This window comes from Megalopta genalis, chromosome 4 (genome assembly GCF_051020955.1).
Source record: "Megalopta genalis isolate 19385.01 chromosome 4, iyMegGena1_principal, whole genome shotgun sequence".
Classification (NCBI taxonomy): Eukaryota; Metazoa; Arthropoda; class Insecta; order Hymenoptera; family Halictidae; genus Megalopta; species Megalopta genalis.
Window position 1 is genome coordinate 8,894,092 of NC_135016.1, and position 24,345 is coordinate 8,918,436.

Below are 24,345 nucleotides of genomic sequence, written 5' to 3' on the forward strand. Positions count from 1 at the left end.
GACGCTGTCCAAAAATTTCTGCAACATCGAAATGCATATTATATGTGCACGAGTGCGTTAGAATCATAGCAGCGTAAGTCACATACTCTTAATTGTGAGAATTTATTCTTAATATAATTTAGAAATAAATGAATTTATGGCAGCATTTGTCGTTTCAAAAAATTTTGGCACGTACAGATTACATTATAACATTACATTATAAATTACATTAAATTGTAATTTTAGCGAAGCCTAAAATATACTCGTAAATTTGAAGATGTTTCGAATACTTGATGGTCTAGACGAAATAAAAAGCTACAGTTAGCGATCGCTACATCGCTTAATTTTTGCGACACAGTTTAGATGCGCACTCTTCACTTTTCAGAAATAGCAATGGATTTCAGAAATATTTAATAATAATTTTAGAAACAATAACAGCTACCTGATTAAAACGTAAGTGAAAATTTTCGAAAACGCGACTCACGCCACTATGATTCGAACACGCTCGTACAATGCTGCGTCGACAACTGCAAAGCATCGAGATCCAAAAAAAAACGTCCCGCATCCGCCCAGATGGTCCCTATCATAATTACAACCATAGGCACGCAATTACATCAATTCTGCGCTGAAACGATCGCATACCGCCGCGCGCGGCAGCAATCTCCTCGTGGCCGATTAAAGATTTAATTAGCAAATGAGTGTACACGATGTCGTCGTTAATCGTACACTCTCGCCGATTCCATTAGCATCCGTGGAGCCAGCGCGATAACTCAGTGCAGGTGACACAGGATGCGGTGCAACCAGTTTCTCAAATTCGCTGATCCTCTTTCGTGCGACGATTCGTTCGCGAGATCGCGAATATGTGTCGGCCGCGTTGGAACGGGTGTCGACGCGACTGAAACCGGCCGGTGTGCAACGCAATCGAAAATCGTGTCCAGGCGTCAGGCTAAGTAGCCGCGATTGCCGGAAAAAGGAAATGAACTATCGCGCTGGCTCTTCTACATGTGGGTCAGAGACGGATCCGCGAGACTCGCCGAAAATTGGCGCGACTTATCCGCCGCGATCATGCGACGACCCGCAGGCGTGAACTCTAACTGGCTTAATTAGACCTGATTCAGGCGATCGCGCCGCTCAACCGGCGCTGAAAGACACGCGATGTTACGGTAATAATTGATCCTTTCATCGCGATCGACCCAATTGAACTCCCCCAAAACGGTCGTTGCGAAAACCGACCGGCATTATACTCCGACCGGTAACGGTCGCGCGCATTGTTTGCGGAAGCGGAACTGCAGTAATTTATCGCGCGTAATTGTCTCGAGCTGGGCAGTGGGAACACGGCTTTATAATTCGTTTAATTGCTGTTCGCCCGTCCGTTCGTTCGTTCGAGCGCGTGCGCGCCAACACGCCGAATTTCGTCGCGTAAATTGCGGATAAATTTCGGGGGAAAACGGACGTTGACGATCACCGGGAATTAAAAGCCGCCGTTGTCGTTACCAGCCTGGGAAATTATGGCGACATTTTTAATCGGCTCGAAACAGACGATCCATTTCCCATGGCACTCCGAGCCGCCAGCTATTCCGCGTCATCGATCTCGACTTTTTTGGGCGTGGCTGAGGACCGGCACACTTGTTCGCGATCGTTCCGAGCCACCCCCGCACGATTTGGAAGCGGTTCGTGTCACGGACAGTCATTCGTCCCCGTCGATCTAGCGATCTTTTTAATCGCTGTTGGCATTAGCCTGTGATATCTCTTTGATAGGTATTATTCTTTGATATAGATCTCTTGCGACAAAAATGAATCATTTTGTAGATTGTATTCATTCTTTTGCAAATCGAATTAACCCTTCCATAGCTCAAAACTCGATTTTTAAATCTTATGTCAATTCGTATACTCGTACAGAAAATAATATAGATTTCATTACGAGTAATTGATCTTTATAAATCGTCAATAATCATTTTATCCTCTGCGGACGAGGATTTCTTCGAATATCGAAAATAATTTCCTCGGAGAACTAGATTTTGCATAAAATACTTCAATAATAGGAAAAATAAACAATATTTCTTGATCATCTGTTATGATATCGTTACTGTGACGACATTCGTCCCTAAACGATTAAAAAATGTCGTAAAGTTTTTAATTTAATATACGTACTTTGTGTGTTACGTGATTTTTAATATTAACAAGTGAATATAATTTGAAAAAGCGTTAATTTTATTTGCGAAAAGGTGTCTCTATAACCATAGAAATATGGTAAATTAAATATTCATCATTGATTTCAGGAAACGAGAGTCAATGCATGCAGTACAATAATGATTTGACTGCGAATTTTGCGTATTTCTAGCAAAGATGATTAAATGAAATTATTTTTTATTTTACATAAAAAATGACTCGACATTCTGGAGGATACAATTTGGAAGTGAACAAGTTTTAAGAACAGCTCTGCGCGGTTCCTCGGTTGTCTGTTGACTGTGTCGACGCCGGCACACCCATAAATGATCCTTAAAAAAAAGGGAACCCGTGAGAACGTGGCTGTTCTCGCAATATCCGATATGGTGTTTAAACAGACCCCTATTCTGGCTCGTTAACGCGATTAAGGGATACATTTTCGAGTGGGGGCGAAACCGCCTATATCTATATTATTCCGCAAGGAAGATCAATGTGAAGATTATGACAAGCTCTGTCAAAACGATCCAAGTGTTTCGATCAGAACAGAGTTCGGCACTTACTCGAATCGCTTAATTATTTATCTAAGATAATTATCCGAATGAATTCTTTTTAGTCGAATATTTTATTCCACTAACGATTATTCATTATTCGTCATAAATTATTCCGTCTGTTTATTCGAACAAAGAACTATTCTATTTTGTACGAATAAATTCTTATTCGAATAAAATCGTATTCGGATAAATTGGTATCTAAATTCATTTTTATTCGACTTAATATTTATTCGATAGTGTCGAATCAAATTCTATTCGTTATTCTTGATCTCTTATCCGAATAAAATTTTGTCTAACTCCGGCTCAAAATAATATCATAAATCTTTCAATTTACAATTATTGAGATTGTGATAAATAAAATCAATAAAAATCTATTGAAATTGTGATAAGTAAAAAATAAAAATCGCTGAGCATCCGAATAAATACATTACTGTTACAAAATAATATAAAGTAGTTGCTGTTAATGCTTTTTAAACCTGGTATTAAACGCTGTCGGAGTATTTAGATGATTTCATACAGCGCATCGTCCCGGAGAGACCGGTCACTGTCATCCGCCGGGTTCATAAACAGCGAGAGAAGGAATGGCCCCCTCGATCATGCGGATATCCGCGGTGAAGCCGACGGGAACTGGTCGGTCCGTCGGATTCGACCAGGAGAAAGGCCTCGCCGGCGACAATTAGCCATTCCGTAAACCCGTGTCTCCGCAACTTCTGTATATTCATCGTGGGAGGGAGATTTACAACGTCCAGGAAGCGTGTAAACCCGATGCCTGGATCTCGTGTGATCTCTACGAGCGCGGTGAATGCTGTTTTCCGATGAGAACACACCGCCGAGCACCGGCCGGGAGCTTCTCGTGATCGAACCGTGCAATTAAGTTTCGTGGAAGCGACGTTTCGATACGTAAATAACGTGTTTTATGACGCCGGAGACGCCGGCGAATAAGCGGCGTCGCTCGAACACATGTAAATCATTGGTTCGTTACGTGGGATTAAATCCAGCCGAACCTTTTCAGCGATTTAAATTATGCGCGGCTGTCGTCTTATTTCTTTGCCCGGCCCGGAACACGCCGTGGCATCCTTTTGCTCTCCGGCCGGCTACGAAAACGTGCCGTTTTTGGGCACTTTGTGTCGACAGTCGTTTCAATATATCGTACGCGCAACTTAATATTCAATATTTTATCCAGCATTTTACGATTCCCGTCCGCGCCAAAAATTAATCCTCTCGTAGAGACCCTGCTCGTATTTCTGCACTATAAAATTGTCCTTTCACGAGTTAAATTCACTTATCCGTGTAATTTTATTCGTTGTAATTTTAGTGAAATTCGTATCCGATTTCAAAATTGTGCGACTTGTTATGAACGATTACGAACGATTTATGAAGATTAATTATACGTAAGGAAATTCGTATTGTTCCATGAATAACCACGCAAATTTATATTAAAAATTAGGTAAGAAATGGCTAATTTTGATCTGTGAAAGAGACAATTTTATTTGCATGAACGTGAATATAATGCGCAAATGGATAAATTTACATCGCAGAAAGATGAATGTAATTTGCGAAAGGACTAATTCGTTGTTTAAAAAGATGATCCACAAAAGGATTAATTTTGACTGCAAAATCAGCAGCCATCTCAGAAACGTCCGGAAACTTATTCGAATTCCATGCAGAAAGAGAAACATCGATTATGGTTCCGCCGCTGGACGTTCGATGTTTGAGCCATTTGCTGCGACAACAACGACTTATCGAACCTGTTGCTTCGAACAACATTTATTTAGCACTTTTCCCGGCGCAAGCAAGTGTTTGACTAGCTCGAGGAGGCTGCGAGGAAGTTACACAAACGGGGATCGACGAGTTCTGGTCCCTGAAACGAGCTAGATAAATGTTGTACAATTTTCGAGTGACTCGTGGCAAAGCTGAACAGCGAAAATTGTTCTATGTTCCGCAGCGTTCGGGAACCGGCTGCGAGGCGGCTTTGCGGGTCGCTGCAAGATGCACCGCTTCATCCGTTGCGTGACTACGGCTGTAAACGGTGCCGAACAATGCGGCCCGATCGAGGCCGATACATCGAACACCTCCTGGTGTAACGACCGCGCCGACAAAGTACGAACAAATGCGCCGACGAATAAGCGCGGGAGGGCAATAAGATCGCGGCAGATGGAAGTATCAGCTGCACAGCCAGGGGCGGATCGTTGGCCACCATCGAGGCTGCCTTTCGAACTAGCCGATCACGAAATCGACCGAGCAGAGCACGGATTTCTTACGGGTCGCGGCGTTTTTTGGGCCTGCAGCTGGGGACAGTTTCAAAAGGAACTGCGTTTTACCGATATATCTGGGTCCTTGTTAACAGCAGTCCTGGATTAGTGTATAGTAAATTCTCCCTATTTGATGTTCAAATTGTGCAAAAACCTGGACAATTTGGAAAGAGGAGATGCAATTATTCGAGCTCTGCAGCTCGTTTTTATAGTTGAGAATCGGTAACTATAAAAACGAGCCGAAGGATCGAATAATAGTGATAATACTAATAATAATAATAATAGTATAATAATAGTAATAATACTAATAATAATAATAGTATAATAATAGTAATAATATTAATAATAATAGTAGTATAATAATAGTAATAATACTAATAATAATAATAGTATAATAATAGTAATAATACTAATAATAATAATATTATAATAATAGTAATAATACTAATAATAATAATAGTATAATAATAGTATCTCCTGTTCATAAATTGTCCATTTTTATGCAAAATCTGAGCGTCAATTAGGGTGAATTTGCTGTACTCGACGTAACGCAAAATCTTGCCATTTCTTTACTAAATTATATAATTAAAAAAAGTATAACGACGAGACTCAAATATATGCAGCTCAAATATAACTGTTATCAAATATAATAATTAATCAAGATACTAGATAATCATCAGATACACAATAGAAAGTCAACTATAATTACTAGACTGCGGTTTCTATGCATTCATAACGAAAACGAATAGATAAAACATAAAATTGTAAGGTATTTACCTATTCGCAAGTAAACAGTTAAAAAAGCACATCAACGTCAGCCTCAAATATATTTTCCCCGGAATAAAAATCTCGTTTTGAAAAAACTGTTAAAATTTTTCAGCACACTACCACGTTACATTTCGAGGAAGCAATTTTCCTGGTCAAACTAAAATCCTCGAACACTGTGTGACGCTGCAGAAAATGCATTCTACATTTTTCCTCAATCAAAAAAATTCGCGCAACGGGTTCCGCCATAGAAATTCACGATTTTTGCGAACGTCAGCGGCATAGAAAATCGTCGACGTATCGAAAGTCCGCAGAGAATTCGCGACAAGCGTGGCAAACAATTAACCGGCACGCGCTGCAAACCGCGTGCAAAAAAGCGCGTCGGCTCGATTCTGGGATCGAGGATTTTCCCGGCCGCGGCGCGGCGGCGTGGATCGTTGAAAGCGTGTTCCGGTCTTCGATCAGCGGCGCGATCGTTAACGCGTGTCAACGCGAAAGAAAGTCCATCACTGTCGAACGGAGTCCATTGTCTTCGGGTTCCGACGGGAACATTGTTGTTTCCTCGGCGGTGGTTCGAGAGGAAAACAGGAGGAACAAAAACCCCGGGAACGCTCGAAGGTGAAGGAAAAAGAGAAGATGAAGACGAGGAGGAGAAGGAGGACGAGGCGAGCGGACGATGCCGGGGGGAAGCAGGAGGAATGCGAAACGCGCGCGAGCAATCGAGCCCTCCAGGATTCCCGTGGTAATCGTGGGCGAGATGGGCCAGACCCATGGCTCGTTTCCGTGTCGCAGCCCGCTGTCAACCGCCGCCACGTGACGACGCCAACACCCATTGGCACGTGCAAATGCGATCGTCACGCCCCGGGTTAGCTCGCAAAAATTGATCGAACGGGAACGAACCGTCTCTCCGGGAGAGACGTATGCATTAGCATCGACAATTCCGGCACCGTGATGCGCAAGACGCTTGTGCATTCGCGATGCAGCTCGCGGACGATGTCGGTGAAACCCGAGGGTGTCACAAATGAGGCTCTCCCGGCAGCTAAATCGATTCTCTCGTTCGGTAACACGCTATTCAACTCTTTCTCCCTTTCCAATTACCGACGCAATTTTCCGTAACCTTTAGCACTCGAAGCTATTTCAACTTCAAAAATATTTTCTCCGAAGTACAATATTTCGATTCTGTATTATCCGTGGACTGCGAATTTTATGCATTTACGGAGAAGTGGAAACAGTGAAACTGGAAACTTGGAGAAAGATTAAACAAATTTATAGAAAATTGTTGCAAGAAGAAAGAATCTATTTGCTGTTTATTTTCTTGGAAATATGATTTATTTTGCGTAAAGATCCGCAGTCCAATTATTAGGTCATTAAGTATGATTTTATAATTTTGCTATTAAATCTATGCACTTCATACTTAATAACCTAATATTTTGCACAGTGGTTAAATTTCTGAGAGGTGTTGGAACAATTTTTAGTGACGTCTCAGAGTCTCCATCATTTTTATTTGGAGTGGATCGACGAAGCAAAATTCGTGCTTATTAAAAAGGCGTTTTTACGATTATTAGATTCAATCGAATTTTTAGGAATTCAAACCGGTTTAGTTAAAAGTAGCATTCTAACGAAAGTGGTATCAGCAGCTAAATCGTTCAGCTCTACTTAGGGATTGTGTTTAGAGTTTCCCGTTTACTACGAACAATACTGAAACACGAAATCCTGAATGAGAGTGCTTCGCAGGGAAAAAGTAACTCGAGAGAATTAAGATAAAAAAGATAGCTAGATCGTATCGAATCCTATAAAGCTTGCTATAAAAATGTACAGATTTATGACCGGAGTACACGAATCCTAAATGCTGACGCTAATGATTAAACTGCGGACTTCATGAATTTATGACAGAAATGAATAAGTCAAATAGAATTAAAACTCATCAGATATTCTGTAAAAAGATTTAAGAACATTGTTGCATTATTATTGAAATTTTTGCGATTCTTCGAAGAGAAAAGATATATCTAATTCATATATTTTACAATTAACTTAGATATTTTTTACTTCGTATAAAGATCCGCGGTATACTAATGACACTGCCGACTGTTCTAAAGTGTTAAAACGAAGTGATCGATGATCCTCCATACCGCGCGAAGTCTGTCAAGCTCTGATGTTCTTTAAATTTAAGAAGAAGAATAGCGTTTGGCCGCAGAAATCCTGAATGGGGGATCGCGAGGAGCCGGATTCCAAGAATAGACGCGGAAAGTCGATTCAACTCGGATATCAGGGTATTACTTGGCTCGGATCCTTCGACGGTACTCCCCGGTTTCCTGATGGCGAACATTTTTTTGTCGGCTTCCTGACGTTTCAGTCGGAAGACGCCGAGAAATTCTTGCCGCTTGATTATTTCTAACACGCGCGGCCATCGTAATGCGAGACACAGCGACGACGAGTCGCGTTCCTCCGGTGATTTTTAATCGGTCCCGACTACGCCCGCGGGCATTAAACGCTGCCGGACTGGTTCCTTATCTGATTTCGACGCAATTATTCCTTGCTCGGGGGTAATTAAGTCCCGATGCAAGGCGGATCGATTTTCATAAGTGCTCGCCGGCCGACCTTCGACATGTCGTTGCGTAATCCCGTGGGTTCTCCGACCCCGGACCACCTTTGTCTTCCATTTACATTGTAACGTGGACCATTCGGCCATTGTCTGTGCAACCTGGATCATTAATCAATAGTTAACTCCTTGGTCGGAATTACTTCAGGCCGTCTGCCTTTTGTTAGTCATAATCCCTTCGACGGGAGTTAGTTAAATCAATTACTATTGACACATGTATCTCTGCGCGCAAGCTCGACGTTTTAGAAATCATTCTCTTTTGTGCTAGAATCGCATAGAATGCATTATGGATTTTTTAGTAGCCTAAATCTAAACCGTTTACTCATTGTCTCAAATCTACAGGGTGTCCCAAAAATGTCTCGCAATCCGGAAATGGCGAGTTCCTCGGATCATTTGAAGCAACTTCTTCCTTTACAAAAATGTTCTCCGAGGCACCGTTAACGAGTTATTAACGAAAAACAGTGACCAATAAGAATCGAGTACGGCTGACGCGAGGCGGCCCAGCCAACCAGCGCACGAAGCCCAGTTCCGCTCATTGGCTCGGTCGCCTCGCGCCAGCCGAGCTCGCCTCTCATTGGTCACTGTTTTTCGTTAATAACTCGTTAATGGTGCCTCGGAGAAAATTTTTGTAAAGGAAAAAGTTGCTTCAAATAGACTTCTTTTGTAATTCCTACACTTCCTTCATGTATGTCTTCTTTTTCCTAAATAAATTCTGTGTTATTCTTCTCTTTAATTTTCTTTCTTTCTTTTTTACATTCAAATTTCTGTGTTTTATTCATTCATGTATGTGACTGCTACGTTATTATTCTCTCACTGCAACGAAGGGATATCGATCAATAAAGTTATTATTAATATTATTATACATTTTCGTTGACTGAGATGTCGCAAAAATATTTGCCATTTCACATAATTATATAAATAAATAAGCATAACATCGCCGAGAATAAATGAAGAAATAAATGGATACGGAATTAAAAGTGCTAATAGAGAGAGCTTTCATTTTTGGTAACTTTCTAGTCCGTACCACTTTATGCTCGTAAATAAAAATGCTCGATCCGAGCGCTAATTTGTGCTCTCACATGTATCATCCGGCAGGAAATACGGGTCGGCTATAAATCGTCGAAAATCGAGAATCTAGGATCGTCGCGGGACCGCCGGTGGTCGAGGAGCGATGAATGGACTCGGGTTCGCTAGAAATTCGTGCTGGACGACCGCCAGACGGATTGGTCCCATGCAGATTCAGGGTTTCCAGCGGGTAACTTGAAACGCGAGGAAAAAATACCGTTGGGGACTGGCGAAGAAAGAGTTGGCCGAACGAGCGGAGAAAGGACAAGGCAGCGTCGATGATCAAGATCGTACGAGCCGCAGAGTATCCTGCGGAGGGCACACGGAGCGAATCGAGGAGAGCTCGAGCGGGGAGGAACGGCCGTGATTTCAATTTTAAATGCGACTCCGCGGCCCGCCGCAGAGGAGAGCGGAGGGAGGGGGAGGAGAGAGCGCTTCAAAAGTTCGAACGGCTATTGTACCGAGGCCTCATACGTATGTGCATCCTATCGGACAGTCGCCCGGTTGTCTGGAACGAGGTAATTTTAGCCGAAAATGAATTTCTCCGCGTTCATTTCTCCAGCAAATTGTTCTTCCTATCGAGTGACAACTCTTTGAGACTTCGATAAACGAAATATTACTTTCATCGGGATAATTCTGTAGCTAAATGTGGCGCTAAAAAATTAAAGTTTTCAAATTGAAACTTAAAATGTTTGATTTAATTATACGTTTTAAAACATTAAGGTATTATTATTTAGTTTATTCGATACTTCGACGTTTAAGTGTATCTATTTTAGTCATTCAATTATGACATGCATATATCTTAATTAATATGTAAATAATAAAGGATTTTCTGGAAATGATAGAATATGTTAGACATCGGATTTGTTGCTCACGAAAGCCTGCAGTATTGCCAAAAGGGTCGTATAAATTTTAGCCGCGACTATCTTCGACTTTGAACTCGATATATCACGACATAACTAATCCACAAAACAATCGAATTGCGACGAAAAATTACCTCATCACAGATCACTGAACTGTGAAGCTCCAACACAGAGTAAAGCGACTTTTTGGTTGAAAAGCAAATTTTCCAATTAACACGAGGTCCTCGGTGAAAACGATTCAGCTCCAGCACCGAGGCTATTAATAGCCAGCAAATGAACGAGTATCTCCGGGGATCTCGCAGACATTTTCCCGCTTTTATATTTTACATTTGCGCGCACGCATCGGCAGAAAATTCTGCGTGTTTCCGCGGAGATCCTGAGCGCACGAAGGGTCCGCGCAAAGGGCACGCCGATGTCCAGGACACTGGTTGCCGATGGCTCGATGGATAATTGGTTGGTTAAACGAAAGTTTACAGCGGATTCCTCGCCGACTCTTTCGAATTCCTCCCTCGGCACTGAAATTCCGAATGGTTTACGGAAACAGGCGCCACGGCGCGGATCCACGGGAAAAGGCAGCCGGTTAGCGTGGATCGGAAAGTCGGTTGTTCTCCGGCGGAGGGGCGAAAAGAATGCAGCTCCGTATCCTGGGTCTTCCACGATAACCTATGCAAAAGACAGTTCGTGCGCGAGCGTCCGGCGAGCGCATCTTCTCCGCGGAATTCACGATACGGCCGGCTATGCATTATAGGGAATACGATATCCATCTTGCGTCAGATCCATGGGATCTCGTGGCCGCGGCGGCACCTAGCCACGGTAAAACGAGCAAAACGGGCCGGGCGACTTATGTTCGGTGAACTAGCCAGAAGTCGTCGTCCTTTCCGTCTTCGTCGTGCCCGTGCCGCGGCGGATAGCGCTCTTACGGCTTGCCGATTTAACCGCAAAACCACCTCTAGTGGACCCGGCCTTCGAGATACGGTAGCAATCTCGGTTGTTCTATACTGTCCCGGCCTGCTGGTTACGGTCTCGCCGACACAGATTCGCTGACGGCCGTGTGAATTGCTGTTGCTTGGCGATTCCAGCGGCTGCACGACTCAGCCGTAGTCGATCACTCTTCGCTGAACGCAGGATTCAAGGGTTGTCTGAATTGGTTAATGGTTCGCGGATAGGAGAAACGGTTTTATCGCGTGAGACTCGTTAGTTGTGGACAGATTTTCCTGATTGTAAACATGCGATGCGTGGAATATCGTTTTTTACGATTCTTAAATGTAAGTTGTAGTATGCGAGACAGTAAAAGTGGAGATAATTTGTTCTAAATATTAACAATTATTACCGTACGCTATGTATAACATTCATATTGTTACCTTTTTGACAAATACAATTTTTACAATTTTTTGAAACAAGATTTCATCGGAAAATCATCATAAAGTGTGGAGCAAAACGTGTCACACGCAGTGAAGCTGCAAGTAATTGGTTAGTAATATTAAATATCGTTAATATAAACTATTTGTACTATGTATGTAACCATATTGTTAGCAAATTTAATTTTTTCAACTTTTTAAATCAATTTTTGTACCGACCGAAACGTGTTAAAAATAGTAGAAATTCAAATCCAGTTTGTTAACAAACTACTGGATATTTGTTGATGCAACTTAGTTTGCTGGAAAGGTTGAAGATTCCTCTTTACAATTCATCGAAATGCATTCCGATACGATCTTCGGTTCCGGAGATATCGCAGGTCGATCGCAAGGGTGATTGTTTAATTTCTCGCTATCGTTATCTCTCTCGCAGACTCGGATCTCTCTCTCACTCTAACGCTCTGACCTACCCCACGCGTCGAACAGTAGCGTAGGTCAGGGTTTCATTCATAAATACTGCTTTTACTAGTAATTTATGTTTTCCAGGGATTTAGACGATTCAATGGGTCGCGCGGAACGCTCTGCACCGCCGGCTTTCATCCCTTATATCTCCGGAACCCATTGACATTGCATTCTTACGCTGTGGATAGAGTTCTCATAGATCATTTTAATTGTACAGTTTTGTTATAAGGTCGATATATTTATGGGAGAAAAGAAATGAAATTAGTATTGCGCTCTCTGGCATATGTGGACCTAATAAATCCTACTATTGAACTGAATTTTAATGTTTCAGTGAATCCTGTTGATACTGTTGAAGACTCTATATCGATTCAGTAAATCTTACTTCCTTGCATAACAATTTCTGAATAAATTGACAAGGTACAGAAATACCTGTCAAGTTATATAAAACTACCCTCCCGGAGTATTCTAAGTAATCCATTCAACTTTTAATAATTAATTGCAATCGAGGGTTGTACAACTACATTAAAAATACTTCAACCCTTTGCAGTCGAAGCTATTTATATAGCTACTAGGAATACTATATAGTATTTACTATATATATATATATATATATATATATATATATATATATATATATATACTATAATATTTCTATATACTATAGAAATACTATACAGTATTCCTATTTTACATAATTTATTGCGATTTATGCGCATGATATTGAGCCTACTGGCAAGTACAATGCAATTTTAACCACTTTTACTTTTTAAACATAAATGGTGCCTGATGCTCTCGCAATGATTTTGAATGTATAGCGTATGAATTTTTAGTGGCGCCTCGGAGTCGCCACTCGACCATCGGATCCGTCCAAGTATGTACCAAGTGTTCAAAGTAACTACCCAGTCTTCAAGAACTGCAGCTCTTTCCGTTCTACTCCAGTGCATCGAAGACGAAAGTGATAAGCATGCAAGCGTGAATGAAGCAAAAGCAAAGAGAAAGGTTCGGTCATTTCCTAGAACTGGTGGGGATGCCGCGCCGTTAATTAACCGGGGAAAAATGCGTCTGTCGTGGTGGGATTACAGCTGAAAAATTCAGAAAACGCGTTCCCCTCGCGTAGACCGGCGGAATTCCGCGAATGATTCGGCAGCTTTGCTGGCAAATAGGAAATTCGGTTAGGAAATCGTGGAAACCTCGATCGCGCGCGGCTCGGTTCGAAGCGATGCGTGGGATCCTCGCCGGAGATCTGTTCAGCGTGTGAACCGCGCGCGTATTTAGGAGCCGGTTTAGAGAGGGAAACAAAGTCGCTATATCGTTAATCCGCTCGCCGCTCGCCAGGAAGCAGGGACAAGTCGACAGCCCGGCCTCCGGGCGACCGTTCCGAAACCAACCTCGAAAATCGAGAGCTTCGATTCTGGCACGTCGCGTGCCGTTACGTAAAACGGTCGTTGCACTTTCGCTCTAAAATTTTGCCGAAGCGGTTCCTATCCGCGCCGTGACTCACCGGTTGTTTCTACGAAATTCCTAAATACCCCTGACCGACGAAACGACCCTGCGCGCCCTGAATTCCCTAGGTGCGCCGAACATGCTGTTGCGAAAACGCTGCGACAACATCGCCATGTCAACCCTGGGATCTGTGTGTAACATTTGGGGGTTGTGGGCGACCCAAAATCAAATCTTAATAATTCAAATAATATTTACTGTTTTCAAATATTATATAATATATTATATAATAATATAATAATAATATAGTAGTAATATAATATATATTATGTTAATATATTTTATTATTATGGAGTAATATATATTATATATTATATTAATATATTTTATTATTATGGAGTAATATATATTATATATTATATTTATTTATATTTTATATATTATTTTATATTATATTATAATTCAAATAATATTTACTGTTTTTAAAATATAATATAATATATAATAATATAGTAGTAATATAATATATATTATATTAATATATTTTATTATTATGGAGTAATATATATTATATATTATATTAATATATTTTATTATTATGCATTAATATATCTCATTATTAAAAATTATATATTATAATTCATATAATATATAATCTGAATGTTTTAGTATTTATCTACGTGTTTGCAGATAAATTAAAAATTTCGTGGGTTGCGCGGCAACCCCAGCAGGTTGTCCTGGGGTTAAGATTAAATATTTGTTCAAGAGAGCCGCCGTCAGCTTCGCGAAGGTATCCATCCGAAACAAAAATTAGTGAGATGACTTTCCGAGCCTGATGACTATCCCTACACCTATTTTACGTTCCCGTACGCATGATGAATGTATCCTTCCGAAGAACCACTTAATAGTCCCTTCGGCTCAGAGAAAATAGCGGCCGAGCAACTATATTTTTCCGGGGCTCTCTTAAAACCACAAACAGCCGTGGCCAGAAAAATTTCCACGGCGTTATATCCCTCGAAAGAAGCACCGTTTCGAGGAGACCACCCAGTGCACGGCGTCCGGAGGAAAACTATGAAGTCACCGCATAACTCTGGCAAACCGGTCATTTACATTGCAAAAACCGGGAGTCTCGCTAAAAGGATAAACGCACGGCGGGGTCCGTAAACTCCGTGAAGTGGCGGGCATTAAATGGAGCGCATGGATTGCGTGGGACCCCGGCCGATGAACAGCAATTAAGAGGCCGCCGAAGAGAGGCGACGTTTAAGCTGGCCGTGACAACTTCTTCACACGAGGTCCCGGCGTCGAGTGTCGACGGAAGCACTCGACTCTCGAGGCGACGATAATTTCTGAATGCTGGCGGTGATTCGGCCCGGCCCGGCCCGGTCCACATGTTTTGACACGTCACGGGAGGGGTCTGGCCGCCTCGGTCCTCGGCATTAATCCGGTCCCCGTGGACTCGCCTAAACGGCCGCTTGCGCCTCCGGTGGGGGATTTACACGCCGCCAGGACGTGGAGAACGCTGTCTCTTCTTCCCCTTTATGTAAACGAAACTCGGGCCTTTTTCCAGGCGTAATTCGAGATCCCAGGAAGCGGAGGACAGGTTGCGAGTACAGGTGATCCAAGATTAACCGGTCGATCGGATCGAGTGGGCAGGTCGAGTCGGTGGTCGAGCCAGGAAGAGGAGTACGGTCCCACGACGATTTATCTCGCTGTGAGGTCAGGATGCGCCTTCCAGATCTCCCGTGTCGTCGGGCATCTCTTCCTTTGTCTTTGTTCCCCTGTAACAGCCTCCGAGGATCTATCCAGGTATAGAAATGGATTTCTTATGATTTCGGTCTGAAACCGATTGTTTTGCTGCCGTACAATTTTCATTTGAAACATTTTTGCATGCGTGAAATCGTGCACATTGCGAGCTGATGGGACCAGAGATGGGCAAAGATTTATTCGGATAGGAGATAAAGATTATCGAATAAAATTGTATTCGACGCTATCGAATAAATATTCAATCGAATACAGATTTATCTAGATTAAAATTTATGTTCGACCATGAATTTATTCGTACAGAGATTCGTACGGAAAATAATCGATTTCAATAAAAATGATAGAATATAGAGCGTTTTCTTTATTGTTTATCGATTTATTTGTTCCACGTCACTTCTCAGAATTACATTTTTTTCAAATGTTCTCCTAATTTTCACATTTCAGACAGTCAAAAAATTGTTCGCATTGTTATTCGCATGGTTCATTCGAATTAAGATTTATTCGGATAACGAATTGTTCGAATAAAGAATTATCCAAATAAAGAATCATTCGAGTAAATAAATAGAATAATGTATGCCGAATTGTGAATAATTGCTATTCGAATAAAATATTCGACTAAAAAGAATATTCGAATAAAATATTCGAATAAAACATTCGACTAAAAAGATTATTCGAATAAAATATTAGACTAAAAAGAATATTCGAATAAAATATTCGACTGAAAAGAATATTCGAATAAAATATTCGACTGAAAAGAATATTCGAATAAAACACTCGACTGAAACATTTATTCGAATCAATTCGAATAACGCTCACCCCTGAATAACACAACTCAGCACCCTATATATTAATTTCTACCGCACCAATCCCATCGAAAAACATTCGTACACATTTCTCAAAGAGTATGAAAATGTTTCGAAAAGAGCAGCTTCGTAGTTACCCGAGAAAAAATATTCGCGAAGCTGACCTTCCCCGACAGCTCTTCTCGATTCGTAGAAAAGTTCCACTTCTCTTTCCGGGATCAAAGCCGCGCGGATCCCTTTCGTCTTAAATTATACATTGCTTGTCGGTACCGGCGGTGGTAAGATCAAGGATAATCGGCCGGCTCGCTAGTCGATTTATTACGTCGTCGGTGATGCGATGATTATATCGTCAAAGGGAACGCGTTGATGCGGCTCGCGCCCACCGATGCAACACACTCGGGGCTACGATGGAACGATCATAGGTGTGGCAGCTCGAAAACCACGGCGTAGGAGGGGTTGGAATAGGGTTCCCTTGGACCCGGTAGCCGGGCTGATAGTACTCCGGTGCCCCCGGGGAATATGCAAAAGTAGCGAGCGCATCCGCCTCGCGCGAACGCCGCTCGTCGTTACCCTTCGCGACTGCTGACCGATTATGTAAAACGCCGCGCTACCACGGGTGGCCTCTGCCTCCCACTATTACGTCGATCCGAGCAGTCTTCGAACTCGTCCTTCCCGGCCGGGATTACGGAACCGCGTGGGTGCATACACCCACTCGCGGTCCTCGATCCTCCCGCGATCGCCGGCCAATGGATCTTGCCTGCGCTTCGTGAGAATCGCTAGGACAAAGAAGTATGAACCATCGATTGCGTTGCCTCCGAGAACGCGCGGCCATGATTCCACCGACATTGTTGCAATTTATCACTCTCGAAGATGGAATGTACAGATTTTCGATTATTTATCGCCGCCTCCGTCTACGCTCCGGGACAGAAAGGTAGCTCACGAAGTTCCTGTTTCTATACAAATTTGCAAAATACCGTTATACACACTCACGAACGAAGTAAAATTGAGTTGCGACGGTGTAAACAATTTTATTTGGAAACGAAACAGTTTTCATGGGAATATAGTGGCACGAAATGACAGAACATTTAACAGACAATTGTGTGTGGCAATGAATCTAATGAATAAAATATAAATATAATATAATAATATTTATAATATTTATAATAATATTTACAATATTTATAATAATACTTATAATATTTATAATAATTCTTATAATATTTATAATAAATATAAGTAAAATATAATATAAATAAATATAATATTTTGTAGCACTTTCTTTATATTTAATAACAGCAATCATTCTCTTTGGAAACGATTTAAAGAGTTTTTTAACAGCTTTTTGCTCTAACTATCTCCACTTATCCTGAACACACTTTGGTCGCGATGTTGAATAAATAAAAATTACGTTAATTTTAAAGTTGGTTATCTTCTCGTCCCGGACTGCAACGTGAAAGATCAGAGATAAATTAATCGGAACGATTGGTAAACCTTGTTACCTTCCGAAAATAAAAGTTCAGAGAGGCAAAAGCTTCTCCTATCGACGAAAGTACACCGTCCAAGGAAAGCTCGTTTTATCTCCTCGGAAGTATCGACTCGACCGTTCCCTTCCGCGGAGAGTTAAATAAATGTTTGAACCGTGGACTGTACATTAAAAAGATCGTAAATGGTCGAGAGGTTTATAGATCACTGCGATCGTAACGGAGAGTCTCCTCGCCGAGTATATCATAATCAGCTGGCCGGACAGCGGGCCGTAAATTATCAGTATATTATAGATATTCTGTTGAAAATTTACAGCAGAGGCTACCCGTCAAAGAGAATTTCCCGGCCACTAAAATTCAGCGGGACGAACGATTGATAAATTCGTGTGGAACGAAGCAACGCGTTGCGATGCATGCTGGTTGCATCGGTGCATGAAAGGCAACGGGGTGACGTTGTTTATGGGAAAGGAGGTTATTGATGCGGATGCGGGCTACCGTGGCAATAACATTTTCGAGAATGATCGACTGAAAAATCTGTTCACCGTGCTACTCCAATTGGTTCCCATTCATTTAAATGAAATATGTTAGTCCCTGCAGACTACTATAATTTATCATTCTTTTCACAACCTTGGGACTCTGCTTATTCCTACCGATCAGACCGAAGTGCATTTCCTCTTCTAATAATTTTAACGATGACGAGACTGTATATATTTACTCTTCTTAACATTTTTAACATAATTTATGTTTGGATCAAGATGCTGATTCAATTGTTTTCTACAAAAGATGTTCATAATTTTAACAACTTTATAATAAAAAAACTCGTAATTGGCTCGTTTCGATCGGCTCGATAAGTTTAATGTCGATGGATTGAAACTAGTGTAACGATACTCTTAAATTCTTCCGATACTTTCACTGTTTTCTACTCACTTATCTCTGCCATAAACGCACAAAATTCGCAGTCTATTAATCGCTCATTAAGTCCAGAAAATATACAGCCACCTCGACAATTAACTCTCAATAGTCCAAACCTTTTATACGAGCATAAAAAAGTTTATGTAACTCGAGAGCAGGAAATATCAAGCTTCGCATATAAAGTAACAACAAATTGAGAAAGTTAGAGAGATTGAATTAATTCAAAGTTGAAAACCATGATGCAAAATCTCCTCAGCGAAACAAAATATCCGTGCAACGTTGTCGCGAAAAATGAAATTAAGCCAAAAACCATGACGGATAGGTGTATGACATGAAAATTACAGCGAGCCGCAGAGTCAAGGTGAACCAATCTAGCCAACCTGATAGCACAGATAGAAGAGCACGCTGCAACAAACGCCGCTGACAGGCTTCGATTCGCGTGAGAACTCGTTCGAACCGAGCGGCGGTAGCACGTACAATCTCCCCGCGACTAATCAGTGGCACAAAGAGCCGAACCGCCACACGCACATTCGGTCTCAAATACGCGCAAAAAGCGCTCGTGTCCGCTAAAGAGGCCGGGCACTTCTCGGAGCCGAGCCGTCGAGGCTCCCGCCGTTGCATGATCTCCGTTGCACGCGAAGTCGTACGAGCCCGGCAAAAACTGCCCCCGTGGCCCGGCGGACCTCTTTACGACCCCTGAAGCCCGAGAACGGAACAATCCGGGCTGGCCTCTAACGCGAGAAAGTCATCCTCGAGTTTCGTGCCTAATGAGGCGGCGGCCCAATTAGTTTCAGAAAATGTCTCCGCGAGAGGCAATGGAGCCGAACAATGAACAAGACAGAAAGGGAGGGAGAAAAAATGGATACGTCGGAGAGGGTGGAGGAAGGGAAGGGAAAAGGGAACACGTGTAGAGGCGGGTTCCTCCCGAGGACCTCCGGGTTTCACGGGTTTCCACGGTGTCTTATTTTTGCCGACAAACGAGTGCCGTTCCTGGAACCCGTCGGAATAATACGCGGCCGGACACGATCCTAACTCAGGACGAAAACTCCGGCTAACGACCGGACCATTGTTCCCGCGAAATGTTCGCACGTGTAGAATAATGGCCCGCGGCGAAAAGGTGGAAGAATCCTCTTCATCGCGCGCCGGCCCAGCCACCAAGATTATCGCCGTCCTCCTCGGTCTCTTCGGCATCGCTCCTTCTCGCTCGGCAGCCATCTTCTTGTCGCGAGCCAGCGCCGCCGCAATATTCTCAGGTGTCGAGAGGCTCGCCAAAATACGTTTTTGCGAGGTAACCAATATTTTGTCTGAATTATGATATTATCAATTGATAGTCCAATGTGTAAGGAACAATAAATGGCAACTATCTAGGTGCCAAAAGTTAATTATGACACTGCCAAATCGTGGCCCTAGTTCTATGTTCACTGATGAGGAAATTTTAATTATAATATTCTTTTGATGTTGGCATTGTATTAAATTTGAACAATTTGGTATGTATTCTCTTTTATTGGAAATGATTATTTCGTAATATTTTGTCGGTTATGTTTTCCCAACAATGTAATATGTAGAACTTTTGGCAAGATCTTATGCACCATCGCATAATTTTGTTGATACAAATTTTTTATTGAAACTCGGCAAATTAAGAAATATTTTTATTCCTCTTCACCTAGCCTTTATTTTTTTATTTCCAATTATCATATTTGCTTTCTGTGACTTTTAGAAAACTATGAGGCTTATATTTTCAGCTTTTTAAGCGGACTCTTCAGAAAATTAGTTTCAGATAGAAACATTAACTTTGCACATGCATGCTTAATGAAAACGAGGGTGTTAACATGAAATTCGCGATTTGAAATGATTCTCTCGCTGCTTATTGGCCAGCTTTTTAGCATTTTAGAACACTGCGCGCCGGTGCACGCGAGCAAAGCCGAAGTTTGCTCAACCGCTTAGTCTCCGGCCACGAAAAGCACAATCTTTGCCCAGGGTGGTTAGTACTTCGTCCGGAATCGTAATTTTGTTGGCACAGCTCTCTCCTGCCAGGTAGATGGAAGTACCTGGGCAACGGGTTCCAGTCGGTGCAAGGTATTCCAACATCCCCTTTCGATCTCTTCAGGTATTCTCCAGGCTGGGAATAGCCTGGAAGTTTTCTTAAGGGTAGGAAGTTAATTGAACATAATTCACTTATGAATGTGTGTACCGAAATCTTTGCTCGAGAGATGTGTTCGTACTTTACCCCCTTGCATCGTGAGTTTCTTTCAATGCAACGTCGATTGGCACTTAATTTCTCGAGCAGACAATTCTGCTATATTTATGCTTACTCCTTCGTTCCTAGATTTTAAAAATGTAGAAAAATATAACTGACAATGAGCATGTTTAGAATCCACTGCATTTTTATTTATCAATTTTCTACGAATTATGAGAGGATAAAGATTAAGTTAAGAGAGAATAAAGAGTTTTCAAATTAAAATAGAAATCGCAAGATCAAACGCGTGACAATTAAAATCCAATAGCAATTGACGCAGAATAAAAATAAAATTGACACAACCTACGAGGAAGCTCATAAATAACGGGAAAATAGATTTTCGTCAGGAGACTATGAATTCGATACAATGCACGGTCGGAGGAAAACGGACACTTGATTAAATATAAGGACGCCGAAGGGTGGCGGCAATTCGGTCTCCTTTTTCACAGTATCTTTAATAAATTGAAAGAAACGGCTTCGGTATTAAGGTCATAACGATTCGACCCGTGAAAAGGCGCAACCCTCTCGAATACATTAACGATCTCAGTCTCGGGGCGAAGCTTCCTATTTGCATAATGCCCTTTCTTCGCTCGATAGGACAGCGTTTCCGTGAAATCCCTTTCCAGAGCGACGGGGGACGAGACGACGTTAATGCCTATCGTGTTCCTCGCCGGTCAGGAACGGGATGCGTGTTCCCGTGAATGAATTCTTAAATGGCCAGTGAGAACGTGCCCTCGTGATACTGCGACACATTAGCGGCACATTCGAAATAGTCAGATATGAATCGGAACGGGTATTTCACTCGCCCCGAATCGGTTCGCTGCGGTTCCTCGGGCTTATCGAAGCCTCCCAGGCAATAATCGGATATACAGAACTCTTTTTTATAGCCTGGCTACTTAATCCAATTCTTCATCCATCAATTAGCATACTTTCTGATACAGTGATGGAAAATAATAAATCAGTATATCATAATAATCTATACATATAATTACATGTAATATATTATAATATGTTATAATATTAGATTATATAATAATAATAATATTATATATATTACATTATATATATTATTATATTATTATATATGTTATATTATATATATATATATAATATTATATATATTATTATATTATTATATATATAATATTATATATATTATTATATTATTATATATATTATATTATATATATAATATTATATATATTATTATATTATACATATAATAATCATAATATATAATAATAATAATCAGTACATCATAAATAATATGATACAAGAACTATCGAGCCATTTTAATCACAAATGCACAAAATCCGCAGTCTATTCATGACAGTGACAAGATTGAAATCACTTAAACATCGCACAAGTTCTATGAAAATTTATGCTTTTGCTATTGCTATTTTCTTTTACGTTAATTTCGTTATGCTTTATTTTGCTTATGCTATTGATATTTTATTTTAATTTACTTTATTTTTGAGAGAATGCCCATTATTTGGCAAAACAAAACAAGCACGTGTACATGATAAAGAAACTGCACTAAACATGTAAAATAATAATTTCCTCACATTTATCATTCTTTATATATCCTTATACATATCTATTATCCTTCAAAAAGCATGATATTAAATTCATTCTATAAGAACTCCGCGACCTAAATACAAACTCTTATAAAAAATTCTCTCTGAAAGCTCGCATAAAAAATTGTGAAGCTTCAAAGAATATTAACGAACATACCCTGGCTCGCGAGAGAAAGGAAATCTTTGATCGACTTTTCCTGAATCGAATAATAAACACCGTTACTCGGTGACAAAGTAACTAACGCGGCGCAGTTAGAGAAAACGATTCGGTCGTTAGCGGGAATTGATTCGTCAGAATCGGGGATCGCGTTAAATGGCCATAAATCATATCGCGGAGCCAAACGAAAGGACACCGGCGCGTAATAAGCTGTCACATTAATGAACGGTTGATCCCGTGAACGCCGGCGAAACCGGTTCCGATTTTTCCTAGGTGACGATAAGGACCAGATGCGCCGCTGCGAAGGAGGGACCTTCGCTCGGGCCGTTTGCGTTCTATCGTTAGGGCAAAGGTATTCAAGGGCGACAGGAGAATGGAACGAAGGAGCGCGGGAGGGCGCAGAGAGAAGGCGGAAAGCGGCAGCCTACAGAGAGAGGACAACGGAGATGAAATCTCGCTGCGCGCCCCGACCTGCTCTAATCTGCTTCGCCTTGGTAGACGCTCTCTGCGGCTCCGTTGTCCCTTTGGCTCCCGGTCGCCCCTTCTTTTACGCCTTCGCATCGATTTTTCTCGCCCCTGAAATGCTCTCTCGTACATCGAACTGCGCGACGCAAGCTCTCTCGCTTGATGAATGACCAAAACTCGTTTCTGTTTTATTCAACCCTCTGCTTCTCGGATGTGCCGTTATACACGCATATTCGTGTCCAAAGTGACATTTCTTTTGAATCGTTTTAACTCCAATTGGATTTGTTAAAATTATTAAAGCCAGAATCAACAGCTGTGCACGAAGCTCCCGGAAGTCACCTTTGATCCCTGGGTACGCTCGCTAGACGGTGTTTGGCGTTTGTCACGTTGTTTATCGATAAGCTAGAGTTCCCCAGGTCCTTATCGACGACGAAATTAATTTACGACGGTGATCGATAACCGCGCGCAAAATATTTGCATCCCTTCGGGACACGATGATGCACCTCGGCCCGAAGACGTTTTGTCCCCTTATCGGCTAACAGCTATTCCGAACACGTAATTTCCGGCTGGTAAATATTTGACTCGCCTTCGGGAACGACCCTTCGGTGACGTTTGCTCCCTGCGAAGGGTGACCGACAAATTCGCCGAACAAACACGAAGGACGTTCGCTTCGTATTCCCTTTGAAACTCGAAAAGTGTTCCGCAGTCTGCTGTCGAAGAAATAATCATTCTTACGGGTCATTTGTTACCCTGGAAACAATTTATATATTTTTAAAAATCGTATGATCGTAACTATCTATTTATTTATTTATTTATTTATAGTCTATTTTAATGTGGTCATATTAATTATAGCGTTAATAGAAGACTGCGGAAAATAAATAAAACTCTGTTTTCTCCTTTTATTAATTATCATAAATTGAAAAGAATATAACAATGTTCTCAAATTTTTTTAATTTGTCTACGCCTTGGTCTTTTTTCTAGACGTTATGATTTTATCCGCAGCGTAGCTATTAAAGACTCATGCATAATATCAGAATGCAAAATAAAAAATAAAATTCCTTCTTCCTTCGATAACGTCAATAAATTAAAAATAACAATTAACATTCTTTTCTATACGGCTTGAAATCGCACGTTTTTCTCAAGGATACAGAAAAATAGTCCAGTCTGAAGCCCGTGGCAACGCCGTCGACGTTCTCCGCGAGCAATACTATTTAAAATCGCGAAGCCCAAAGCTTTCCAAACGAAATTCTGCCAGCTTCATAAATTCATTCAGGATCGTTTTAGAAAATTCGCTTTCGCTGGATTCCATTTGCCGGGCGCATTAATTTCCGACGGAAGTTCGTTTCGATGGAAGTGTCGTCGCAGCTTCGCCCTCGACAAATCGCGCGCGTGCGAACTCAGGCACACACGCGCGCACACTCGCGCGTACGTACACACACGGACGTGGACGGTTATT

The 24,345-nt window shown here is 41.5% G+C and overlaps 1 protein-coding gene across 6 annotated transcripts in view; it reads right to left on the reverse strand.

Annotated features, from left to right (window-relative positions):
• Positions 1-24,345, reverse strand: part of by (focal adhesion protein tensin) — a 309,556-nt gene that overhangs the window by 257,252 nt on the left and 27,959 nt on the right. The gene's annotated exons all lie outside the window — the stretch shown is intronic.